The following is a 24671-nucleotide window of genomic DNA, read 5'->3' as shown; positions in this document are numbered from 1 at the left end:
AAAAGCATAGATGAGCTTAAACACACTGTGTTATAGTCAAACTGTGTTACGTCCAGCTGTACAGTTTTGGGATACAACAAAATGTCCGATAGACATAAACATTTTTTGAAGATCAGGGGTTGCATTCTGAATAGCACACAGCTGCCTTAAGTTGCCAAGTTACAATGAAACAGAAAAAGAAATTGCAATTTAAGAATTGTAAATGCGAATTATGGATTTACAATTGGGGCTCGATTCTAATTTGAACTTTTAAATATAATTCCTCATTTTATTTGATGATACCTAACAAAATAAGGAAACCCAATACTGGTAGCAATACAGAAATAGTCCATTAAAAATTGTGATTTTACTTGATGTTGAATTTTAGCTTCTGTGTTCCCAGTGGAAGAATAAAGTCATGTAAATTAATGGAACATCTTAGGAAAAGTCTAACAGCCCAACCTTTTTTTTAATGGATATCATATTTCACATTCTTAAGCCAATTGCCTATTTCTCCATTTACCATTCCTTATGTTAGTCATTAACTCTGTAGTGGAATCTTTTCCAATGATTTCCCAAAAATATCTAGTGCATTTCTCTTATCTATGACATCGGAAGTATCTCTGAAATAATTATGTAAATAGGTGACTACTGTTTATACAAAGTGTTCATCAACCACATCTCAAAATCATTTAAAGGATTTTTTCCCCCTATAATTGATGTTAAACTTATGGGTCTATGGTTTCCAAGAATGTTTCTTAACCCTTTTTTAAACAATATCTTTATGCTAGCCATTTCCAGTGATCATGAATCTCTTCCAAATTTAGCAAACATCTAAAGACAATTAAAATAACACCAATTTCAGCCTCAATCTTCAAGACTCATAAGCTTCGATTTTCTGATCTAGGTAGTTTACACCTGAATGGTTCGAATCATGTTTCGAAATGATCAATTTTCCATGGTCAGCCCAGGAGGATGAAAGAATTTTCAATGACTTTTAATTATGCATTGATCCAGCTCTGGATGTGGATGAACTAAGGGTATTGCTAGTAATGAGTGTGGATAATTACATCAAGTGAAATTTAAAGGAATAGGGAAATTTAAAAAGGGCGACAAAATTTTTGTAAGCCTTTGGAAAATCTCAATAAGTACCTTAACCCATTAACAGCCTTTGTCAAGGCTGATGGGGAGGGAAAACTCAGATCTGACACGTAAAATTGAAGGAACAGGAAATCTAAGGTGAGTCTTTAACAAAGTGATGGAACAGCCAAGATGCAAACCTTTGTTTAGTGCCTGCTGAAGTGGAGATTTTGCTTCATTATGTCGTCGTTTCGATGAAACTCGAGGGCCCTATCTCCATAGTATTGCAGTAAAGCTGGCACAGCTGTGTAACTAACTCACTGACAATCTGGATCCTGTAAAGACAGCTCATCATGGTCATTGCCAAGCAAGTTTCCAAAACCTGCAGATATAGTTGGTGGCATCTTGATGGGTGTAACAATTTGGGTATACTATTGATGATCGTCTTAGCATGTCTTTTATGGAATCCTACTGAAATTATGCAATACTGTAACAGAAGTACTGAAGAAAGAGAATTTTGTTTGTATGGCCTCACCACTTCCCTATCTCTGTAATCTTCTCCAGCCCCACAAGCCTTTGAGATATCTTCACTCATCTAATTCTGGTGTCTTGAGCATCCTGATTTGAAATGCGCCACCATTGGTGGTCGTGTCTTCAGCCTTCTAGGCCCTCAGCTCTGGAATTCCCTCCCTAAACCTCTCTTTCCTCCTCGCTTTAGGTGACCCGATATCAAATTTTGCTTTATAACGCTCCTGTGAAGCGCCTTACATTATTACGTTAAGGGCACTATATAGATACCATTGTTGTTGTTCTTATAAGGCATTCACATATCTTGGTGCTGTCATCAGGTCTGGTGTTTTCCACCTGCACTAATAACTATCAAAGTGAGGTATGTTTACCTCTGGCTGCAGATGTACATCTGCCAAGTGGACACAGAGCACAACACAGGTAGCTTCACCTGCCTCGTATCCCTCCACTGGTCTAACTTCTTCCAAACAGCTCAGTTCACAATACTCCTACTGGTGATGGTGCTAGAGGCAGAGACAGAGTTGAAAGAATTGGCAAGAAAGGTCAGGAGAAACTAAGGGCTGAATTTAAAATTACCTGACCCACTTGAAGCTAGGATGGGTAGGGGTCTGAAAATCGCAACAAACCCAGTATTAGGGGCTCACAGCCACATTATCGTAAGTAAAATGCAAACCTGCCTCCTTGGAGTGGGTTGGTTGCCCGCCCACCTTCCAGTCTCAGTTAAAGCCGGATGTGGGTGAGTTGGAGGTGGATTTAGATGAGGAAACTGATTTTCAAAACTTTAATCTCCCCACCCAAACCAAATCCACCCACTTTTTTAGGTTAAAGCTCCCCCCTCCTCCCAACTGTCTGCAAAAAAACACTGAAAAAAGGCAAGAAATGGTTGAAATAATTACCTTCACATCACTTTGTCCTTGAAGCAGATTTTGCATATTACCAAGCAACCATCACAGATCAAATGGGTGCAACTATGTTTGGATATCTTAGATGTTAGGTGGCCAGAACATGGCATGTAGGCTATCCTTATTAACACTTCCATTTTAATATGTTTGTTGTTTTCCTAGCTTCCATCTTCAACTATCCAATAGGTATCTAACATGCAATGAATACTCTCACCAACTTCAATCTATTTATCTGTCTGCTGCATTAGCCATAGCACTTATGTTCTGGAATCAAAGAGTGGAATGCAAAACTGTAACTGAACAATGGTCTGCTTTTAAAGAGGACATAGCTTGGGTACAGTCAAGGTATATTCTTATGATGGGATAAGGTAGGACACACCGATCCAGAGCTCCCTGGATGACGAAAGAGATGGGGAGTAGGATGAAGCAGAAAAAGGGTGCATTTAACAGATGTCAGGTGGATAATACAATTGAAAACCAGGCTGAATATAGAAGGTTCAAAGGAGAAGTGAAAAAACAAATAAGGGAAGCAAAGAAAGTATATGAGAAGAGACTAACGGCTAACATAACAGAGAATCTAAAAGTCTTCTATCGGCACATAAATAGTAAAAAAGTGGTAAAAGGAGGAGTGGGGCCAATTAGGCACCCAAAAGGGGATTTAAGCATAGAGGCAGAGGGCATAGCTGAGGTACTAAGTACTTTGCTTCTGTCTTTACCAAGGAAGATGCTGCTGCCTAAGTCATGATGAAAGAGGAGATAGTTGAGACACTAGATGGGATAAAAATTGATAAAGAGGAGGTATTAAATAGGCTAGCTGTACTTAAAGTTGGTAAGTCACCAGGACTGGATGAGATGCATCCAAGGATACTTAGGGAAGTAAGGGTGGAAATTGCAGAGGCACTGGCCATAATCTTCCAATCCTCCTTAGATACAGGTCTGGTGACAGAGGACTGGAAAATTTCAAATGTTACACCATTTTTGAACAAAGGTGTAAGGTCAAGCCCCGCAACTCCAGGCCAGTCATTGGTGGTGGGAAAGCTCCTAGAAATGATAAGTTAGTACAAAATCAAAATCATGAGGGGTCTGGACAGAGTAGATAGAGACACTGTTTCCATTGACGGAAAGATACAGAACCAGAGGATGACAATTTAAGGTGATTGACAAAAGAAGCAACAGTGACATTAAACAAACTTTTTTATGCAGCGAATGGGTAGGATCTGGAATACACAGTCTGAGAGTGTGGTGGAGGCAGATTCAATTGAGGCCTTCAAAAGAGAACTTGATAATTACCCAAAGAGTCACAGAGCTATACAGAACAGAAACAGGCCCTTCGGCATATCGTGTCCTTGCCAGCCATCAAGCACATATCTACTCTAATTCCATTTTCCAGCACATGGCCCGTAGCCTTGTATACTATGGTGTTTCAAGTGCTCATCTAAATACTTCTTAAATCTTGTGAGGGTTCCTGCCTCTACCACCTCTTCAGTCAGTGTGTTCCAGATTCCAACCACCCTCTGGGTGAAATTTTTTTTCCTCAAATCCCCTCTAAACCTCCTGCCCCTTACCTTAAATCTATGCCCCCTGGTTATTGACACCTCTGCTAAGGGAAAAAGTTTCTTCCAATTACCCTATCTATGCCCCCTCATAATTTTGTAGACCTCAATTAGGTCCCCCCTCAGCCTTCTCTGCTCTAAGGAAAACAACCCTAGCCTAGAGGCCTGCTACCCGACCTGAAAGGACCCGACATGTGTCGGGTTCGGGTTGGGTCGGGTCAGGCCCATCTTCAATGTCCTGATTTTGGGCTCGGTTCGGATTGGGCCGGGCTGGACACACACAGTAAGTGCTCTGCTGCTAAGTATTGAAATTAAAAAACTTACCTGAGCTGGGAGTCCCAGACGAAACTGAGTCTGCGCAGTGAGCGAGTGACGGCACTATGACATCATCACGCATGCGTTGCAGCTTCCCAGTCGTAAGGTAAGTAAAGGGATGGTCGGGTTGGTTTCAGGTCGAGTCGGGCCCGGGGCTAAATTGGAGGGACTCGGGCCAGGTCGGGCTCGTGTCCACTGTGGGTCGGGTTCCTTTTTCCCGACCTGAGCAGGCCTCTACCCTAGCCTATCCAGTCTCTCTTCATAACTGAAATGCTCCAGCCCAAGCAACATCCTGGTGAATCTCCACTGCACCCTCTCCAGTGCAATCTCATCCTTCCTATAGTGTGACGACCAGAATTGTACACAGTACTCCAGCTGTGGCCTAACTAGCGTTTTATACAGCTCCATCATAACCTCCCTGCTCTTATATTCTATGCCTCGGCTAATAAAGGCAAGTATCCCGTATGCTTTCCTAACCACCTTATCTACCTGTGCTGCTGCCTTCAGTGATCTATGGACAAGTACACGAAGGTCCCTTTGACCCTCTGTACTTCCTAGGGTCCTAACACCCATTGTATATTCCCTTGCCTTGTCAGTCCTCCCAAAATGCATCACCTCAAACTTCTCAGGATTAATTTCCATTTGCCAATGCTCTGCCCATCTTACCATCCCATCTATATGATCCTGTAATCTAAGGCCAGGGCTATGGAGAAAAGGCAAGGGAGTGGGACTAGGTGAGTTGCTCTAGAAGAGACCCAGCATGGATAAGATGGCCTGAATGACCTTCTGTGCTGTAACCATTTTATGATTCCATGATTCTTGCCCTCTCTCCAGCTTCTTTGATGTGTCACCCTTCCAAAAATTCTAGGCTGATACTTTGGTCTTCCTGTCAGGTCAGGTCCTGATTTGACCAGGTTTCTGTTACTCTAATTAGCTCACATTCTTCCTTCTCGGCATTGCCACAAACCTCTTGTACGCTCCATGTTTTTTTTTACCTTTTGTTTGCCTACATTTACTTGAAAGCACTTTCCCTTGTGGTCAATACACCATGATTATCAAAGTACCTTCATGCCAAATAATACAGTAGTCAATAAAGTGAAAAAAGAACATCGCCACTTAAATATGAATTTGGAAATTTAAACTTGTAATTCTTCAAAAATAAATTTGTCCGAGTATTGACTCACAAGATTATAACAGATAAGGAAGGCCATTCGGCCAATCATAGTTCATCCATTCAAAGAAATCCTAATCCTTCTCCCCTCCTCATTGTAACATCCAACAGTTTCTGAAATGATTCCACTGCTTTATCAGGAAACTTATTCTATGCAGTGATCAATCTTTTTTTGTGAAGAATTTCTTAATATTAGTCCTAAAATTACCTTTTACTAGTCTGAATCAGTTCCCTCTAATTCTACTTCTGCAGTAGAATTTAAACATAGTTGTTAACTTTTTTTATACCTGTAACAAGCTAAATGATCGGTTTCAAATACCTCAAGGGGAATTTTCCCAGGTCCTTGGAGGGGGTTTTCTAGTGTGTTTCTGTCTCCAGCTGCTTTTTCCAGGGCGGGTTGGTGGAGAAGTCAGGAACCCCCGTGGTTTAGGCGGGAAGGCAACTGAAAACATTAAGGATGCAATTATGAGGGATCTTCCCTGTGGAATCGCTCTTTACCAACAGAGGAGCAGTCTCACACTGTATCTCCAATCTGGCAGTTCGGAGGAGGCGAGAGCAAACCAGGAAGAACAGCCTCAGTGAAAGTGACAAGCTGTGAAGGGTTCGATCAGTTGCACTGAAGAGTTGCAGACATGGCCAGGCTGCTTTGCAAAGTACTCCTTCTGTCATAGAGTGCTATCACTGCTAGACAGCTGAGTGCCAACTGCCTGGAAGGCACTTCACCTAACCACCACTTCACCCACCCTCAGCTACACTTTCCTGCTGCCAGCCTTCAGAGTGGCATGGGAGCTGCTTATGCAGCTGAGGGTCTCGGGCAGGGGGCTATCCACTGCAACATGCTCCAAATGCACACCAACAGCAGCATTAGCCACCTTCTCCGCACGGGACAGGGGATGGCCACCGAGATGCAGATGGAAGGAGATGAGACCCCAAAAGAGGGTCTGCATGCAGAGGGCCAGTTTTTTTTATTCGCTCGTGGGATGTGGGCGTCCCTGGCTCAGCCAGCACTTATTGCCCATGTATAGCTGCCCTTGAGAAGGTGATGGTGAGCTGCCTTCTTGAACCGCTGCAGTCCTTGGGATGCAGATACACCAACACTGCTGTTAGGAATCGAGTTCCAAGATTTTCAACCAGCGACAGTGAAGGAATGGTGATATAATTCCAAGTCAGGATGTTGTGTGGCTTGAAAGGGAACTTGGTCATGGTAGGTAGCTGCTGACATCTTCAACCTTGTGTTGCATGACTGTCTTCCCAATGGGTATGCATTGCCGGTGGACAACAAGGTGCCTGTCACTGAAGGCCCCCCCACCCCCAAAACCATATGTCTCTGACTCTTGCCAACTGTGTGGTCTCTTCTGCAAGGAGACAAAGCAGAGAGGTGGGATTGTTAAGAATGGTTTGTGTTCAGAAGAGTGAAGGACAGCATTTGTGTGTGGCATGGGTGAGAGGGAAGTAGGCTGAGGATCACTGCAAGTGTTGGCTGCTCCGATGGGCATGTGAAATGCCTTCAGGGACCAGAATGAGTGGAACGCCAAGGTGTCTTGACCTGAGTTGTGCCGTGCAGGAGAATGCTGTGCATTTCAAAGTGCGGGCTTAGAACCTAACAGTGTCAAACCACTCACCTGTTATGCCCTCTTGTGTTCCTGGATCCTCCCAGTCCACTGTCTCCAGGTTAGAGGGGCCACATGGCTACTGCTCACCTTCTCAGCCACTTCCATCTAGGCCTGGTTTGTTGAAGGTGCCTTCTGCCTCCTGCCCTAAGGAGAGCTTACCTTGCTGTAGCCCCTCAGCTGGACTTCCAGGTAAGATTGGAAGACGTAGGGGGCCAGCCTTCCCAGGTCATCTCACCATTTCTATGGGTGCTGCAGCCTAAAAAATCTAAGTTCTGGTGAGCTTCTCTGAAGCATGCTGTGGCCCCTTTAATTATAAATCTTTCCTCTAACGAAATGGCTACATCAATTTGCCCAACAAAAACAAGAAATGCTGGATTCACTCAGCAGGTCTGGCAGCATCTGTGGAAAGAGAAGCAGAGTTAACGTTTCGGGTCAGTGACCCTTCTTCGGAACTCCCACCCGCCTTAATTGGTCAGCAAGCCCAATCATAACTGGTTTGCTCTGACAAAGAGCAACCAGAAGGCCCACTACTCCAGAAATCGAGTTCACAAACTGAAAATGGTCCCAATGTCCGCAAACAGAATAAGGTCTGACCATCATTTTCCAGTCCTCACTGGATACAGGTGTGGTGCCAGAGGATTGGTGAACTGCTAACTTTGTACCTCTGTTTAAAAAGGGAGCGAAGGATAGACCGAATAATTACAGGCCAGTCAGTCTGACCTCAGTAGTGGGCAAATTATTGGAATCTATTCTGAGACACAGGATAAACTGTCACTTAGAAAGGCACAGGTTAGTCAAGGATAGTCAGCGTGGATTTGTTAAGGGAAGATCTTGTTTTACCAACCTGATCGAATTTTGTGAAGTAACAAGGAAGATAGATGAGGGTAGTGCAGTTGATCTGGTCTACATGAATTTTAGCAAGGCTTTTGACAAGGTCCCAAGACTGGTTAAAAAAATAAAATCCCACGGGATCCAGGGAAATGCAGCAAGGTGGATACAAAATTGGCTCAGAGGCAGGAAACAAAGGGTAATTGTTGACGTGTTTTTCTGCGACTGGAGGGCTGTTTCCAGTGGCATTCCTCAGGGCTCAGTACTGAGTCCCCTGCATTTTGTGGTATATATTAACAATTTGGATGTAAATGTAGGGGGCATGATCAAGAAGTTTGCAGACGACACAAAGATTGGCCGTGTGGTAGATCGCCAGGAGGACAGATGTTGAATGCAGGACGATATTGATGGTCTGGTCAGATGGGCAGAAAAGTGGCAAATGGAATTCAACCCGGAGAAGTGTGAGGTGATGCATTTGGGGAGGTCAAGCACGGCAAAGAAATACACGATTAATGGGAAAATACTGAGAAGTATAGAGGAAATGAGGGACCTTTGAGTGAATGTCCACAGATCCCTGAAAGTAGCAGGACAAGTCAATAAGGTGGTTAAGAAGGCATATGGAATTTTTTCCTTTGTTAGCTGAGGTATAGCATATGAGCAGGGAGGTTATGCTGTAACTGTATAACTCATTGTTAGGCCACAACTTGAGTACTGTGTGCAGTTCTGATCACCTCATTACAGAAAAGATGTAATTGCACTAGAGAGGGTACAGAGGAGATTTACGAGGATGTTGCCAGGACTGGGAAAATGCAGCTATGAGCAAAGATTGGATCAGTTGGGGTTGTTCTCCTGAGAACAGAGAAGGCTGAGGGGAGATCTGACTGAAATGTATAAAATTTTGAGGGGCCTGGATAGAGTGGAGGTGAAGGGCCTATTTACCTTAGTAGAGAGATCAGTGACTAGGGGGCATAGATTTAAAGTGATTGGTAGAAAAATTAGAGGGGAGTTGAGGAACAAAATTATCACCCAGAGGGTTGTGGGGGTCTGGAACTCACTGCCTGAAAGGGTAGTTGAGGCAGAGACCCTGAACTCATTCAAAAGGAGTCTGGATGTGCACCTCAAGTGCCGTAATTTGCAGGGCTACAGACCAAATGCTGCAAGGTGGGATTAGAACGGGTGGATCATTTTTCAGCTGGCACAGATACAATGGGTCAAGTGGCCTCTTTCTGTGCCTTCAACTTTCTATGATTCTATGAACTAATATGAAAAAATTCTGTCTCTCCTTTCTAGACTGAAAAGCCCAAGATTTCCCAGTCTTTCCTTATAAATCAAGCCCCTGACAATCAGCCAAATAGCTCTTCCCAGCACTGCCTCCAATGCTTGGACCTCTCTTGTTTTTTGGCAACCGGTCTGAGAAGCTGCATCCAAGGAGTTATCTGACCAGAATACTATGAATTCGATCATTTGCTTCTTTTGACGTGCATCAACCCCATTCCCGGGTATGTCCAGTCCCACTAGCAGGACAGACCACCAGAGGTGACGGACAGTGGTATACAGTCAGGAGGGAGTTGCCCTGGGAGTCCTCAACATTGATTCTGGACCCCATGAAGTCTCATGGCATCAGATCAAACATGGGCATGGAAACATCCTGCTGATTACCACCTACCACCCTCCCTCAGCTGATGAATCAGTGCTCCTCCATGTTGAACATCAATTGGAATAAGCACTTGAGGGCAGCGAGGGAACAGAATGTACTTTGGGTGGGGGACTTCAATGTCCATCACCAAGAGTGGCTTGGTAGCACCACTACTGGCCGAGTCTTAAAGGACATAGCTGCTACACTGGGTCTGCAGCAGGTGGTGAAGGAGCCAATTTGAGGGAAAAACTTAACCTCGTCCTCACCAGTCTACCTGTCGCAGATGCATCTGTTCATGATAGTATTTGTAGAAGTCACCACTGCACAGTCCTTGTGGAGACTGTTCCGTCTTCACACTGAGGATACCCTCCATCGTGTTGTGTGGCACTACCACCATGCTAAATGGGATAGATTTCGAACAGATCTAGGAACTCAAAAGGAACTCTAGGGTATCCATTAGGCGCTGTAGACCATCGGCAGCAGCAGAAGTGTATTCAACCACAATCTGTAACCTCATGGCCCGGCATATCCCCCAATCTACCATTACCATCAAGCCGGGGGTTCAACCCTGGTTCAATGAAGGGTGCAGGAGGGCATGCCAAGAGTAGATCAGGCATACCTCAAAATGAGGTGTCAATCTGGTGAAGCTACAACCCAGGACTACTTCTGTGCCAAACAGCAGAAGCAGCATGCAATAGAGCCAAGTGATTCCACAACCAACGGATCAGATCTAAGCTCTGCAGTCCTGCCACATCCAATTGTGAGTGCTGGTGGACAATTAAACAACAGGAGGAGGAGGCTCTACAAATATCCCCATCCTCAATTATGGGGGAGCCCAGAACATCAGCGCAAAAGACAAAGCTGAAGCACTTGCAACCATCTTCAGCCAGAAGTGCTGAGTGGATGATCCATCTCGGCTTTCTCCTGAGGTCCCCAGCAGCACAGTTGCCAGTCTTCAGCCAATTTGATTCACTCCACGTGCTATCTAGAAATGGCTGAAGACACTGGATACTGCAAAGGCTGCACCCTGACAACATTCCAGCAATACTACTGAAGACTTGTGTGCCAGGGCTGACAGTGCCCTGAGCCAAGCTGTTCCAGTACAGTTACAACACTGGCATCCACCCAACAATGTGGAAAATTGCTCAGGTATGTCCTGCACACAAAAAGCAGGACAAATCCAACACGGCCAATAACCACCCCATCAGTCTACTCTCGGTCATCAGCAAAGTGATGGAAGGTGTCGTCAACTGCGTTATCAAGCGGTATTTACATAGCAATAACCTGTTCACCGACGCTCAGTTTGGGTTCTGCCAGGGCCACTCAGCTCCTGACCTCATTACAGCCAAATATGGACCAGAAAGCTTAACTCAAGAGGTGAGGTAAGAGTGACTGTCCTTGACATCAAGGCAGTATTTTACCGAGTGTGGCATCAAGGAGCCTTAGATTGTTTTCACTGGAACGACGGAGGTGGAGGGGCGACATGATAGAGGTTTACAAAGTTATGAGCGCCATGGACAGAGTGGATAGTCAGAAGCTTTTTCCCAGGGTGGAAGAGTCAGTTACTAGGGGACATAGGTTTAAGGTGCGAGGGGCAAAGTTTAGAAGGGATGTGCGAGGCAAGTTTTTTTACACAGAGGGTGGTGAGTGCCTGGAACTTGCTGCCAGGGGAGGTGGTGGAAGCAGATACGATAGCGACGTTTAAGAGACATCTTGACAAATATATGAATAGGAAGGGATTAGAGGGATCTGGGCCCCGAAACTACACTGATTCTTCTAAAATGCTCCACACTTAGCAATTTAGCAGTCTTTCTACCAATTACTATGTATTGCCAATGACAAGGAGAATGATTCAAAAATTCAACTTAGCATATAGTACCATTTAAATTTCAGTATCAACACTAGGGAGAATGGAAATAAAAACACCTGGTATCTTAAAGTTAAGGTAAATGATAGTTCCAAGTAGCCACTGCTCCCACTTTGGTTTAAAAATAGACAGCTCTTCGACAGAACTTCAGCACTTACTCATTAAAATAAAATTTAAAATTTTTTTTACAAGTACAATGACGTATGGAGAAAGAGGGTAGACACAAATAACACAGACTGTACAAAGGTTTTTTTATAGAGAGAAAAAGGATGTGTTATGACACAGCTATCACTTAAAAGTTTGTTTAAAATGTTAACATTTTTCAAAATCAGATGGACACCAATACGGTATAAATTAATTTGCCTTAAGGAAGTATATAATTTCTCTTTACTCTTGTTCCTATTGTAGTAAGACCTCATAAGTCACACCACTATATAAGAAGTTTACTTTTATTTAGGAGAGATAATGATGTGACTTATACAACATTGTCATTTACACTACAGTAATTTAAAACTTGTCTTCCATATCATACATTTGTGCTATCTTAATAACTACAAATAGACATTATTAAGGATGCATTTATGGCTATTTCCAGTCTTCAGTTTAAATCAAAGCTTTTATCCAGTAGTTTCACTATACATTTCAACACAAAAATGTGTAAGCATTACTTAATATTGTTTATGTTATAACAGATTTTTCTCCTAAGAGCAGTCATATTAATTTGAAATAATTTTGAAAATAAATGGAAGTATTCTGGGCTATACATAAGATTTTAGAAAAAGCAAAAATAGTTTTTTAGTCAGAACAGTATCCATTTTGCATGCAATCATATTGAGATCTTTTAAATGATTTATTAGGATGGAGTGTTTTCTTCATCTCTTCTACAAAGCCCTAAGATACATTTGAACTATAATACCCCACCTATATTATAATAAAGCTTCGCGAATAGGGCAGCCAAATTAATCCCAGATTTAGCACATCTTTATATTGATATCTAATGAAAAGTGGAAGATTTCAATCTATTAGCTACACTTAACAGCCATCAACTGGAACATTAGCAAATCTACGACAATTCCCCAATATGCACATAGAATGATATCCAAACATCCGAAAAGGGTGTGAAAAAATCTCCACCTAGCAGATGTTGCACACTATCTCCCCACCCCCTAGAAATGTGGGGGCAATTTTAAACTAACCCACCAGTAAGAAAAATTACAGGAGGGGACAATGCTGGTTTTACACCATGCCTGATTTTAATATTGGCCTTGGTGTAAAATCAGTGTTCCACCTGATCCTGTGGGTTTCCCATTTGGCAACTTAATTAAAAATTACCCCGGTTGTCTCTTGGAAAAGGCAATGAAAAATTGGGGAAAAACAAACGTTGGCTTGTCAGAAAATTGCTGGGAAATTCCTCTGACTCGCTGATGCAAACAAGCAGCCTCAAGGGGACTGTAATTGCACAAGACCCATCCCAATCTAAATTAACTAACCACCTACTTGGCAATGTCCTCTTCCCTCAGGAACTTGTCAAGTTTTTTTTTAAAGGAAATCCATATGCCAAGATTGAATTTTTTAAAATACTCAACATGTTGCCAAAGTTTGAATTCAGAAGGTATTTTTAATTCTTTGTCAATGGATTGGATAAGCATGACTGACAGACTTACAGTCCTGATCCATTTCAAATACCCTATTTAATTGAGCTCTATATAATCCTTTTATCAATTTAATAACTTGAATCATATCCAGTCTTAACTTACACTTCCTAAAGTAAATAACCCTAACTCTTAGAGCCTACCTTCATAAACAAGCATCCTAAGATTTGGTATCATCCTGATTGTTCTTCTCTGCACTCTCCAGAGCCTTGGCATTTATCACCAAGTGCTAGAACCAAAACTGGACACAAACTCTAATATCAATGTTTTATGCAGCCTAGTATAGAAATTCTCTTTTGTAGTCAATGGTTCTAGCAAAACAACCCAACACACTATTTGCCTTCCCTATAGGTCATACTCTGTGCAATTTTAACAAATAATCAACTACTAACCCTTACGTTTCTTTCCCGATGAGCTTCTAGTAATGGAAATAAATGCATGTTATAAACATATCTGCAGTTGCCTAGCCTCATGCACAGCCAACTGCATTTGATCTCATTAAATTATATCCACCAGACTGATCCATTCATCCAACTTACCAAATTCAGTCCACAATATAGCAATATGTTTTATCTGTTACTAAGTCCCACACACATCAGCAAGTTTGAGAATGATACTGATTAAATTTTCCTCTAGATCAATAATGAAAATGATGAACAATAATGGACCTAGTATAGGGCCTTGAACTCCTCTCAGAACTAGTCCCCAGGCAGATTCAGTAATGTCAGCGACAGCCTCATTAATATGATTTTAACCAATTGCTATCCATTATGTTAACTGTCTGGCAATCTCATGAAATCTGATTTTTTTTCTAATTGCTGTGTACAAAGAACTTTATTAATGCTTTTGGGAAATAAAATGAGCAGCATCCTCTGGACTACTTTCATTCACCACTCTGGGTATTTGCTCAAAGAACTCAATCAAGATAGCGAGATAAAGCCAACGCTTTCTAAATACATAACAAAAACAAAAAGTGCTGGAAATACTCAGCAGATCAGACAGCATCTGCAGACAGAAAAGCAGGATTAACATTGCAGGTCGATGACCTTTCATCATTACTGTTATTAGACTTTTATTAATTTTACCCCTCCACTTTGATCCAAGTCCTCTTGGGCACATAGCGCCATGCACCTATCATCTCCACCCTTGCCAAGATCTGCTGGATGTCTGTTTCCCAGGATATTGATTTCAATGTTTCTGCCTACGCTCTCCAGTCCTCTGACTTGAGATCTCCTCATACTCTGCACAGCCATCAGAGGTCCATCCTTCTACACAGTCTTCCAAAACCATCCTGCCTTCCCTTCTTTCTCCCTTGCTTTAGAAACCTCCTTAAAACTCCTCCTTACAAAGTTCTATGAACAATGGCTGACAGGTAAAGACCCTCAATCAGGCTGATTTCTGGGCATGCATCCCACTGGGAAAAAGCTCAATTTAGCTCAACAGCCATTTCCTTATCTTGATATACAACCTGCCCTGTCAAACCACTCAAAAGATCAATACTTCTTGACAGTTCTCTGCCACCTAACATGGAAGGAAAAAAACATAAGATTTCCATGGTATTTTATGGTGTCTTAGGAGATCCAATGCATTGCTTTTGAAGTGTAGTCACTTGTTAGTAGGTACATAGAAATTAGATATCATCTCCAGCTCTTTACTAAACACTAAATCTAATAAATTGTCATTGTTGGCATTCTTCCTAAATACTGATTAAGCAGCAAATAATTGCTTCTTACCTCCCTCTGCATTTAGTGTAATGTATTGGACCATATAATAAAAGTTAAAATCACTCTGGGTAATGCTAAGCTATTCTGCTGCTCTTTAAATTTGTTCACAATGCTCCTTGCCTTGCTCTCCCTATAGCTACAGAAGGAGATTAATAATTGCAGAATATATTTGAGCAAAAAAAATTGTACAATTTTTGAGGTCTTGAAAAGTGCTATATAAATGCAAGCTCTCTCTTTCTAATGTTTAGATGAGAATACTCACTTGTCAATTAAATACAGATGGCCCACAGAACATAAATTAACCTGTCTGGAGATAAATCTTCATCTACATAAAAAGTGATACAGCAAGACATTTGGGATCATCAAAAATATTAATGGTCTTAAAAATGCTGTCTTAATTCTGAGGATACACGAGCAAATTACAATGCATCAATTACCTTGGTGTCTGGTTTTTAGCATTTTAGCAATGGATCATAATTCACTGTAGCAGGACAAATAATGAAGTCTGTTAGAGTTAATGCTAGAGTTGCCCTTGCATGTTTAAAATCTTTTGCATGGAAAGTTGCTAAAAATGTGAGCTGGTAACATCACAGGGAGGGCAACAGGGCATCTGGGATCTGGGTGAAGGACTGTGAAATTAACAGCACAAGGACTGAGGAGAATTAGTAAATTAGAGTGGATGAATTCAAAGCCAAATCAGGTAGAGAGAGCAGAAGGAGACAGCAGAAAGAGAAATAAAGAGGGAAAAATTGGATTATGAGAAACAGACTGAAAGGAAAAGTAAAAAAATCCTCCAACAACAATTAAAACCTGAAGGAATGAGATTCCACACTTGTAATAGTTAATATTCAGCACCACAGGGGATAATTGGCAGTAATTAATACTTAGCCTGTTGTTAAAAGAGTACATAAGACTTCTCATGTCCAGACTTAATTTTCTGTGGTGGATTACATAGGATATATGCCACAAAACAGGCCACCCAGTCCATGTCAACGCTTATGCTTGACTCCAGCCTCCTCCCGTTCCTCCTCATCTAAATCTATCAACATAACCCTCTAATCCCTTTTCCTTCATATGCTTGTCGAGCTTCCCCTAAATGCAACGATACTATTTGCTTCAACCATTTCCTGCGGTAGCGAGTTCCACATTCTCACCACTCTTTAGGTAAACAAGTTTCGTCTTAATTTCCTAAAGGATTTCTTGGTGACTATCTTATATCGATGACCTCTAATTATGCTCTTCCCCACAAGTTGAAACATTCTTTCTGTATCCATTCTTTCAAAACATTTCATAATTTTAAAGACCACTATTAGGTCACCCATCAACCTTTTTTCCCCCAAGAGAAGAGAGACCCAGCCTGCTCATCCTTTTCTGATTTGTTTACCCAAGCATTTCTAGTATTATCCTTGTAAGTCTTCTCTGCGCCCTCTCTAATGCTTCTATATACTTTTCATAATATGGTGATCAGGACTGCACACAAAATTCTAAGGGCTGAATTTTTCCAGTCCCCACGACATTGGGGGTCGTGGTGGAGGGGCCTGGAAAATACTTCCGGAAGAGGCCCGCCATGCTTTCTGTGCCTGGATGGCCCCGCCCCATTTTACCAGTGCTGGCGGGACCTCAGAGCAGCCCCCCCCCCCCCACTGCTGTTCGGCAGCAGCACCCCTATTTAAATATTCAAAGCGCTACTTACCCTGCCTCATTATGCATCCCACTGCCTCTCAGTCCACAGTTCCGCATCTCTCACGTGCCATCCCGTTCATGACTAAGAAAAGCCGGCAGTAGTCGAGTCATCGGAGCCTGTGCAGGTAAGTCTTGCGATACGGGTCTCAACTCTGCATGCGTGTATACAGAGATGGGAGGGGGGATGGCATTACTGGGGGCACAACTCTGCAGGCTTGAAGGGAGGTGGGCAAGGGGATGGTATTACTGGGAGCACAACTCTGTAGGCATGAAGGGATCAACTGTGTATCTTCCATCTGTAAAGAGGGGCACTCTATGCCATTGAATGTTTGTGTGAGTGAAGGAACAATGGCACTCCGGGAACGGGCATAAACTGTAGGCATGTAAAGATAATCTGGCTGCTGGGCCAATTGATGCAGCTGCTACAATCTGAATGTGGTCATGCTAGTGGAAGTTAAGACAGGTAATGCCATACCAGGCCACATAGCTGATGCATGAAAGCACCTGATGCACGAGGCAACATCAATCTCTGCCCTGTTAGGTACCTTCAAAGAAGTGAAGGGAGCAAGTTTAATTGCAATATGGAGATGGGGATGGTACACCCTATAAACATTGATCCATTTGTCATGAGGAGCCATATGCACCGCAGGCAAAACCAAGAGGCAGGTGCAGCCCACATAGAAGCCCCTGGTCATGAGCAGCAGCAGCCCCAAGGCCAACTCGGCACTATAGCTCGCTGCGCATCTACAGGTCCCGCATGACATAGCTGCAGATGTGTGAGCGCCAGTATCAGAGGCGACTGCGAATGTCCAGAGAGGTGCTGATACATCTCTGTGCCCTGCTCAACGAGAATCTGCAGCCGTCCTATGCCCGTGGCCCTCAAAGTGACAGTGGCTCTCAGCTTCTACGCCTCAGGAACCCACCGGCGACCTATGTGGGGTCACACAGTCAGCAGTGCACTGCTGCATCAGGGAGATCACCGATGCCCTGTACCGAAGAACCGGTGACTATGTCTGCTTCAGGACAGACCCTGAGAGCCAGGCCTAGAGGGCCATCAGATTTGGCTCCATCGCGGGATTACCACAGGTGCAAGGGCTCATAGACTGCACCCATGTGGCTATCAAGGCCCCCGCCAGCCCACTAGCTGCATATCTCAACCGAAAGGGCTTCCCCTGCCTCAATGTGCAGTTAGTATGTAACCACCGTAAACGCTTTATACAAATCTGTGGCTGCTTTCCAGGCAGCTGCCATGATGCCATCATCTTGTGCCAGTCCCAAGGGGCCTTTGCTGTTCACTGAACTGGCTCACATCGAGGGGTGGCTTCTTGGAGACAAGGGCTACCCCTTGCAGACATGGATCCTGACACCAATGAGAAAACCCCACCAATGATGCAGAGGAGAGACTAGCTACAAGAGCTACCACTGAGCAGGTGATCGGCATGCTGGAAAAGCGCTTTCACTGCCTGGATAGATCGGTTGGTGCCCTGCAGTACAAGCCGGAAAGGGTAGCTTGTATCGTTACTGTTTGCTGTGCTCTGCACAACTTCGCACTCAATGGGGGAAAGCCTTGCAGGATGAGGAGAGACGTGAGCAGGACTCATCTTCAGACAATGAGGATGCTGAGGGCTTGCAGGAGGAAAGGTGCATGGGAGGACAGAGAGCATCCAGGCACCGCATGTAGGGCGAGCAGCGAACAAGGGATGCACAGCAATGCCTTATTGATCAATGGTTCTACATGCCATAAAGACCACCACGTACTCTGCAAGCTACACAGCACCCTCGTTCACCTGTTGTGCAGCAGTCTGCATTTGCAACATCTTTGTCTCCACCCTTACTGGCAGCAGCAAACCGAGCCAATGTCCATGTTGCTGCATCTGTGGAGATGCACATGAATAATACTGGCATGGCAATGATGTTAATCCATACACTGGCAGTGCTGAAAGGCCAACAATGTAATGGGAGGAGACACGATCGGTACATGCTCGCACACTTCATTCACACAATAAAAGCAACACACGTTAGTGAAGAACATTCAGTGATTTAACTTCTTACAGTGTTGTGTCAACCGTGCGTACCCATTTGTGTAATGGTGTTTTTCTGAAACACTTGCAGGTGCTACTTCTGCGCTAGCAGCCTAACGGGAGGAAGGCTGCTGATCAGAGTGTCCTTTGGCAGTCGTCCTCCGCGCGCACGAGACCTGGAGGGCCCCAGCAGGCTGGGGGAATCCTGCATCAGCGCAGAACTCTCCTCAGATGTCGTGGCTGCTGGAGCTTAACTTACCGGTGGAGGGGCCACATTGGAATCACTTTGAGGGGAGAACCCAGATATGCCGCGCAGGCTCGCTTCCTCCATCACAAGGCTCCTTTGAATTTCTCTGCTCTCCCGGGAATGAGCAGGGGCAGAGACAGTCTCCATGTCCCTGATCCCTCTCTCACCTTGCCACTGATTTGTGGATCTGATGGCCTCGGTGAGGGATTGAAGATCAGCGCGTATTAATGGAATCTGGCTCACCAGGGGGTCTACCATCGTCTTCATAGATGAAGCCATGTGCTCAACTGCCTAGGACATGGCAGCTGTCATGGCCTGGATGGACTCCCCCATCATTCGCGCAAGGCTGCGCATGGCCTGTGTCATCTCCACCAGATGTTGCCATGACTGCTGCTGCAGCTCTAGCATGCTCTGTGCTGTCCACAACAGAGGGTCATCAGTAGCATTGGGCTCAGCATTGGCCTGGCCACTCACAGCCCTCCGACTGTCAAGGGCGTCAGCTTTCTCAGCCTCAGTCAGCTGTTCAGGCGTATGTGCAATACCCTCACCAGCTTGTGACCCAGACTGTAAGGCAGACCAGATTCCTACCGAGGTGACTGCATTTGCACTGGTGGAAGGTTGCAGCAGTGTCATGGGATGCTGCTTCCTCTGAGGATGTCTCTTCCTCAGAGGTATGGTGGTGTTCTGGGCTGCCAGGGCCAACTCAGAGCATTGACCTGCAAGATACAATGAGAAGAACATATTGTCAGTCTTTAAGGTGAGCATTTGACGATTATGACAGAATTGTCTCAAACAGTATGATTTTCACAGTGACCCTTTTGTGTATCAAATGGCTGCATGTTCACCCAGGACCTCGAGCTCAACGTCACAGAGTGCAAGGTCCACACATGTCGCAGCCAGTTCGAGGGCCTCCTCCTCAGCCTGTATCAGCGTCTGCATATCTGGCACTCCACCAGTCCGACTTTCCTCACGAGTATTGTGGGCCCTCTTTGCCTGGAGGAGCCAGGAGGCAGAGACTAAGCATAGCAAGGCAACAGCCCAACACATGTCACAAGAGAGGTGCTGGGCCCAAAGGTGGGGAAGGCTCGATGTGCACTACTGAGTGAGCCACTCATGTAGGTGCCATGCTCTGAGCAGCAGACAAGTGACATTCATGTCACGTCATTCCTCTCTACCCAATCTCCCTGTCTTTGGCATGGCAGTGGCACACATGTGCCACTCTGTGTGGGGACACCCAGGTTCAGTGCGGCCACGATACAATATGCCACTTACTTTTGCAGTGTGAAGCAGATCATTCATCCTCTTCCGGCATTGGACCCATTCACGCCGGATGGCCCCACGGCTACTGGCCTCCTCTGCCACCTCCAGCCAGGCTGCCTTGATCAGGCGGCGGGTCTCTTCTTACCATCCCTGGGGAAAAAGACCTCTTGCCTTGCCCACACAGCCTGGAGGAGAATGAGCAAAGAGGCATCGCTGAAACATGGGCCCAACCTGGAGCACCCCTCTGCCATCTTTAGATTTTTGTCTGGTCCTTTAAATGCAAAGGTTATTCCACAGTCTAACTTTTGGCTGCAGGTTTTTTTTCAGGTTTTGAAACTAATGCAGGACCAGTGAGGAAATATGTGCTGTTCTACTAGTTTTTCATATATTACAGATACACATATAAATGTTGACGTTCACTTTGCTTCTGCACCAGTTTATCATAATTATTGATTTATTATTTCAGGTTTGCAGTGCAGCTACAAGGGAAACATATTTTCCTGGTTCTTTGAAAAATAATTCTACTTCTAGTTACATGTATTTTCAAATATAATTTCAATGAAAAATGAGTACAGATTCAAATGCATATTAGTCTGCAGCTGTTTACATTCAGGAAATTAAAAGCCCATAATATGTTATTATTGAATGATGCTTTTATTTGTGAGAGAGTGTTTTCCCTTTCTGATGTAATTCAATATCACTTTCATATATGTGCAAAATTAGGATTATGCAGCCAGGTGCAGTAGCCCTACGGGAAAAAAGGTTGCACTTCAATGGAAGAGGAGGATTTCAACTGCACAGGACACTGGGACAAAGCAGAGTAAGCATTTGGCAGTTGGCAAGAAGCAGGTGCTGGGACGCTTTAAATAGGGCCCCAGCACCTGCTCCTCAGCTGACCCGACACCGATCACAGCACTGGAGGTCCCCCCCCCCCACCCAACCATGTCATTTGGGGGGGGGCGCGTCGCGTCAATGTTAATGAGCCACCACACTGAATAACGCGGCGGCTCTGCGGACCGCCATCTGAAAGCACGCCGCCATAATAAAATTCAGCCCTAAATGTGGTCTATCCAGGGTTTGATACAAGTTTAGCATAAATTCCCTAATTTTCAATTTTAGCCCTCTAGAAATAAAGCCCAGTGCTTGGTTTGCTTTTTTTAAAAAAATGGTCTTGCTAACCTGTGGCGCAACGTTTAATGATTGATGTATTTGTACTCAGAGATCCCTTTGTTCCTCTACCCTACCTAGAGTCGCACCTTCCAGTCAGTGACCTCCCTGTTCTTCCTACCAATATGTACTACCTCATATTTATCTGTGTTGGATTTAGTTTGCATATACCATACAAATACAGCAATTTCATGAGATTCGATGCAATTCAATGGTGAGGCACAAACAGCAAGATGCTGTTTTGTAAAGCTAACAGCGGAGTGGCTCAACTCTGACAGCAACTTATGAATATTTCAGTTTAACTGGAAATCTGTCCCTTGCCTGAAGCTGCTGTATCAATTGCACATAAGCACCATTAGCTTCACTGTTTCTTTGACAGCAAATTATGGCCCAAATATATTACAATACTTCAAAAATATAGTTATGAACACTGAATATGTTGAATAGATTGATTAATAGCAGCCGTTAGTGATACTTTCAGTCAATTATCCTCCTAGTAGATGTCTTCTATTAGCTTTGAGCATACATATTCCATCTTAGGCGATGTCACTGTATTTACTCAAAGCAGGTCAGATATAAACATACTTAGAGCAAAAAGCTTAATTGGGATGTTAAATCATTTGCATATAATTTACACCAATTGTGAAAGTTTACCATTCAGCACAAATTTTTATTTGGTTATTCTGCAGAGGAACCATTTGAGCTGTAGGGACTATGAAAAAACATGTTAAGTCTGTCAGTTACAGTCAGCATGAGAAAAGTAATTTTTGAACTTTACAATATTTAGATATTGAAGATTTGTTTTTAAATTTATTTTTCTTGCCAATTTTCTCCCCTTTTCTCCTGAAGGAACAGCCCTACATCACAACTGAGCCCAATCCTGTCTTCATCTGATGCCCACAAATACATTTCTAGCAGGGGTCACTGGATAGTAATCGTGAGCAGGAGCTTTGCTTAATTTTTACCCCATAACCTAGAGATGTCAAGACCAATTGTATAATCACTACTGCACCATAGCTAGCTCAAAGCGAAGTGAATTAACTCAATCCCCAGTAACAAGGAACTTTTATTGGGAACAAAGTGCGGTCATCAAGCATGGGTTTTAAAAAGTTTTCATTTTGTAAATGTTAATAACTACACAGCCCTCAGATCCCTTGTATCTGATTTTACTCCACACAATATCACATCTTCAATACCAATGCTATCATTGGAATTGATTGTTGGTGAGAAGCTCATTATATTTTGTATAGATTTATGATGGAGTCTTGATAAAAGGTCGAGAAAGGTGTTTGCCTGATGTCTTTGTGGAAATTGTAGTGCTAAAGCAATAGCACAGCAATAATCTGACTGTAAAGCTTTGATACTGTTGCAATGAAATGATTCAGTATCATCAGTGTATTGGTGCACTCATTGCTAAATGTGACAGATTTATTGATAATTTAAACAAGGTATCTTTTTCAGGTATGAAGTTCTACGGCCTCAACAGCTTTGTTTCTTCAATGGCCCGTTAAGAATAAAAATTAAAAATAAATTCTTCCTGTAAGATTAGTGCCTTCTTAGGCCAGGATGAAGCTAATTTAATTGCAATGAACAAAAACAACATAAATTGCATTGCAATGAAATCATCAAAGATTGATCTTTCATCAAAGTAGCCCTAACAATCTGTGAACACTACCATCATTGCAATTGCTACTAGCTACTGATTCACCATCATTCTCACTGTGGAGTATACTACCTAGATCTCCAGCAAATTTTGGCATGAATTTGCTGCTAAGAATCAACAGTCTAACTTATGGCATTGGACACCAATTTTGCTGTTCCAAGAAATTGCAGGTCAACACTTAATATTCTGAAACAATTTGTACATGACTTCTAATTGCATTTACATTCTGATCATAAGCTGAAAGCCTAACAAACATTCATAGAAATAAATTATTTATTAGATGGGCCACTGTTCACAGTAGCTGAATAAGTACAATTCAATTTTTATTGCATGGCATTCTAAAACTTTTATTGTTGCTTTGGGGATTCCATTCTGTCATCCCTTCCATTTAGAATTAAGGCTACTGAATAAGTCATTGTACGTTTTCATTATACAGATTACAAGAAACTTCTGGGAGTTTTAGCAGTGTACTGGGGATTGCAATTTTGCACTTTCAAACATTTTTCTGTGAACACCTCAAATTAGTGGTCCTGGTCATTACTAACATTAGTCACTATTTATAAAAGGTCAAGTCAGTAGTAAGCAGCTATATGATTATCCAGAATAATGGATGCATTTTAGAAGATGAAGGGATGCCATTTTCCCACCCAACATAGTTCAATGCCATATCAGTAACTGCACTGCAAGGCCTCTTCCTTCACGTTTTGTGTTCAAAATCATAAGGGATCAAGATAGAGTAGATAGGGAAAACCAAAGGTGACACGAGGAAAAATGTTATTACGCAACAAGTGATTAGCACCTGGAATACTCTGCCAGAGAGTTTTTTTTTTATGCCTTCATGTGATGTGGGTGTCACTAGCAAGGCCAGCATTTGTTACCCATCCCTAATTGCCCTTGAGAAGGTGGTGGTGACGTTGCCTTCTTGAACTGCTGCAGTCCACATGGTGTAGGTACACCCATAGTGCTGATAGGAAATTCCAGGTTTTTGATCCAGCAACAGTGAAGGAATGGCGATATAGTTCCAAGTCAGGATGGTGCGTGACTTAGAGGGAAACTTGTGCTGAGGTGTTCCGATGAGTCTGTTGCCTTTGTCCTTCTAGGTGGTTGAGGTTGCAGATTTGAAAAGTGCTGTCAAAAGAGGCTTGGCAATTTGTTACAGTGCATCTTGTAAATGCTACACCTGCTGCCACTGTGTTTTGGTGATGTAGGGAATGAATGTTTAAAGATGGTGGATGGGGTGCTGATCAAGTCCTGGATGATGGTGAGCTTCTTGAGTGTTGGAGCTGCACTCATCCAGGCAACTGGAGAACATTCCATCACATTCCTGACGTAACATAAGAACTAGAAGCAGGAGTAGGCAATTCAGCCCCTTGAGCCTGCCCTGCCATTCATTACAATCATGGCTGATCTCATCGCGGCCTCAACTCCACATTCCTGCCCCTTCTCCATAACCCTTCAACCCATTACGTGACTTGTGCCACATAGATGGTGGCCAAGCTTTGGGGAGTCAGGAGATGAGTTACCTGCTGCGGAATTCCCAGCCTCTGACCTGCTCTTGTAGCCACAGTATTTAAATGGCTGCTCCAGTTAAGTTTCTGCTCAATGGTGCTGATGATGTGATTCAGCGATGGCAATGCTGTTGAACATCAGGGAGAGATGGTTCGTTCCTCTCTTGCTGGAGATGGTTGTTGCCCAGCACTTGTGTGGCACAAATATCACTTGCCATTTACCAGCCCAAGCTTGAATGTTGTCCAGGTCTGGTTGAATATGGGAACAGACTGT

At 43.5% G+C, this 24671-nt stretch overlaps 1 protein-coding gene across 6 annotated transcripts in view; it reads right to left on the bottom strand.

The window, feature by feature from the left end:
- Window positions 1–24671, bottom strand: part of prickle2b (prickle homolog 2b) — a 280715-nt gene that overhangs the window by 118299 nt on the left and 137745 nt on the right. Inside the window, exon 1 of one of the 6 annotated variants that reach the window (XM_068052310.1) lies at window positions 5848–5894. The exons of the other annotated variants lie outside the window; for them this stretch is intronic. The gene's annotated coding sequence lies outside the window, so the exon portion shown is untranslated. Of the gene's footprint in view, window positions 1–5847; window positions 5895–24671 lie in introns of those variants that run through there. 6 annotated transcript variants of the gene reach the window in all.

This window comes from Heterodontus francisci, chromosome 19 (assembly GCF_036365525.1).
Source record: "Heterodontus francisci isolate sHetFra1 chromosome 19, sHetFra1.hap1, whole genome shotgun sequence".
NCBI lineage: Eukaryota > Metazoa > Chordata > Chondrichthyes > Heterodontiformes > Heterodontidae > Heterodontus > Heterodontus francisci.
The sequence above is the reverse complement of the archived record's forward strand: the minus strand, read 5'-3'. Positions and strand labels throughout refer to the sequence as shown.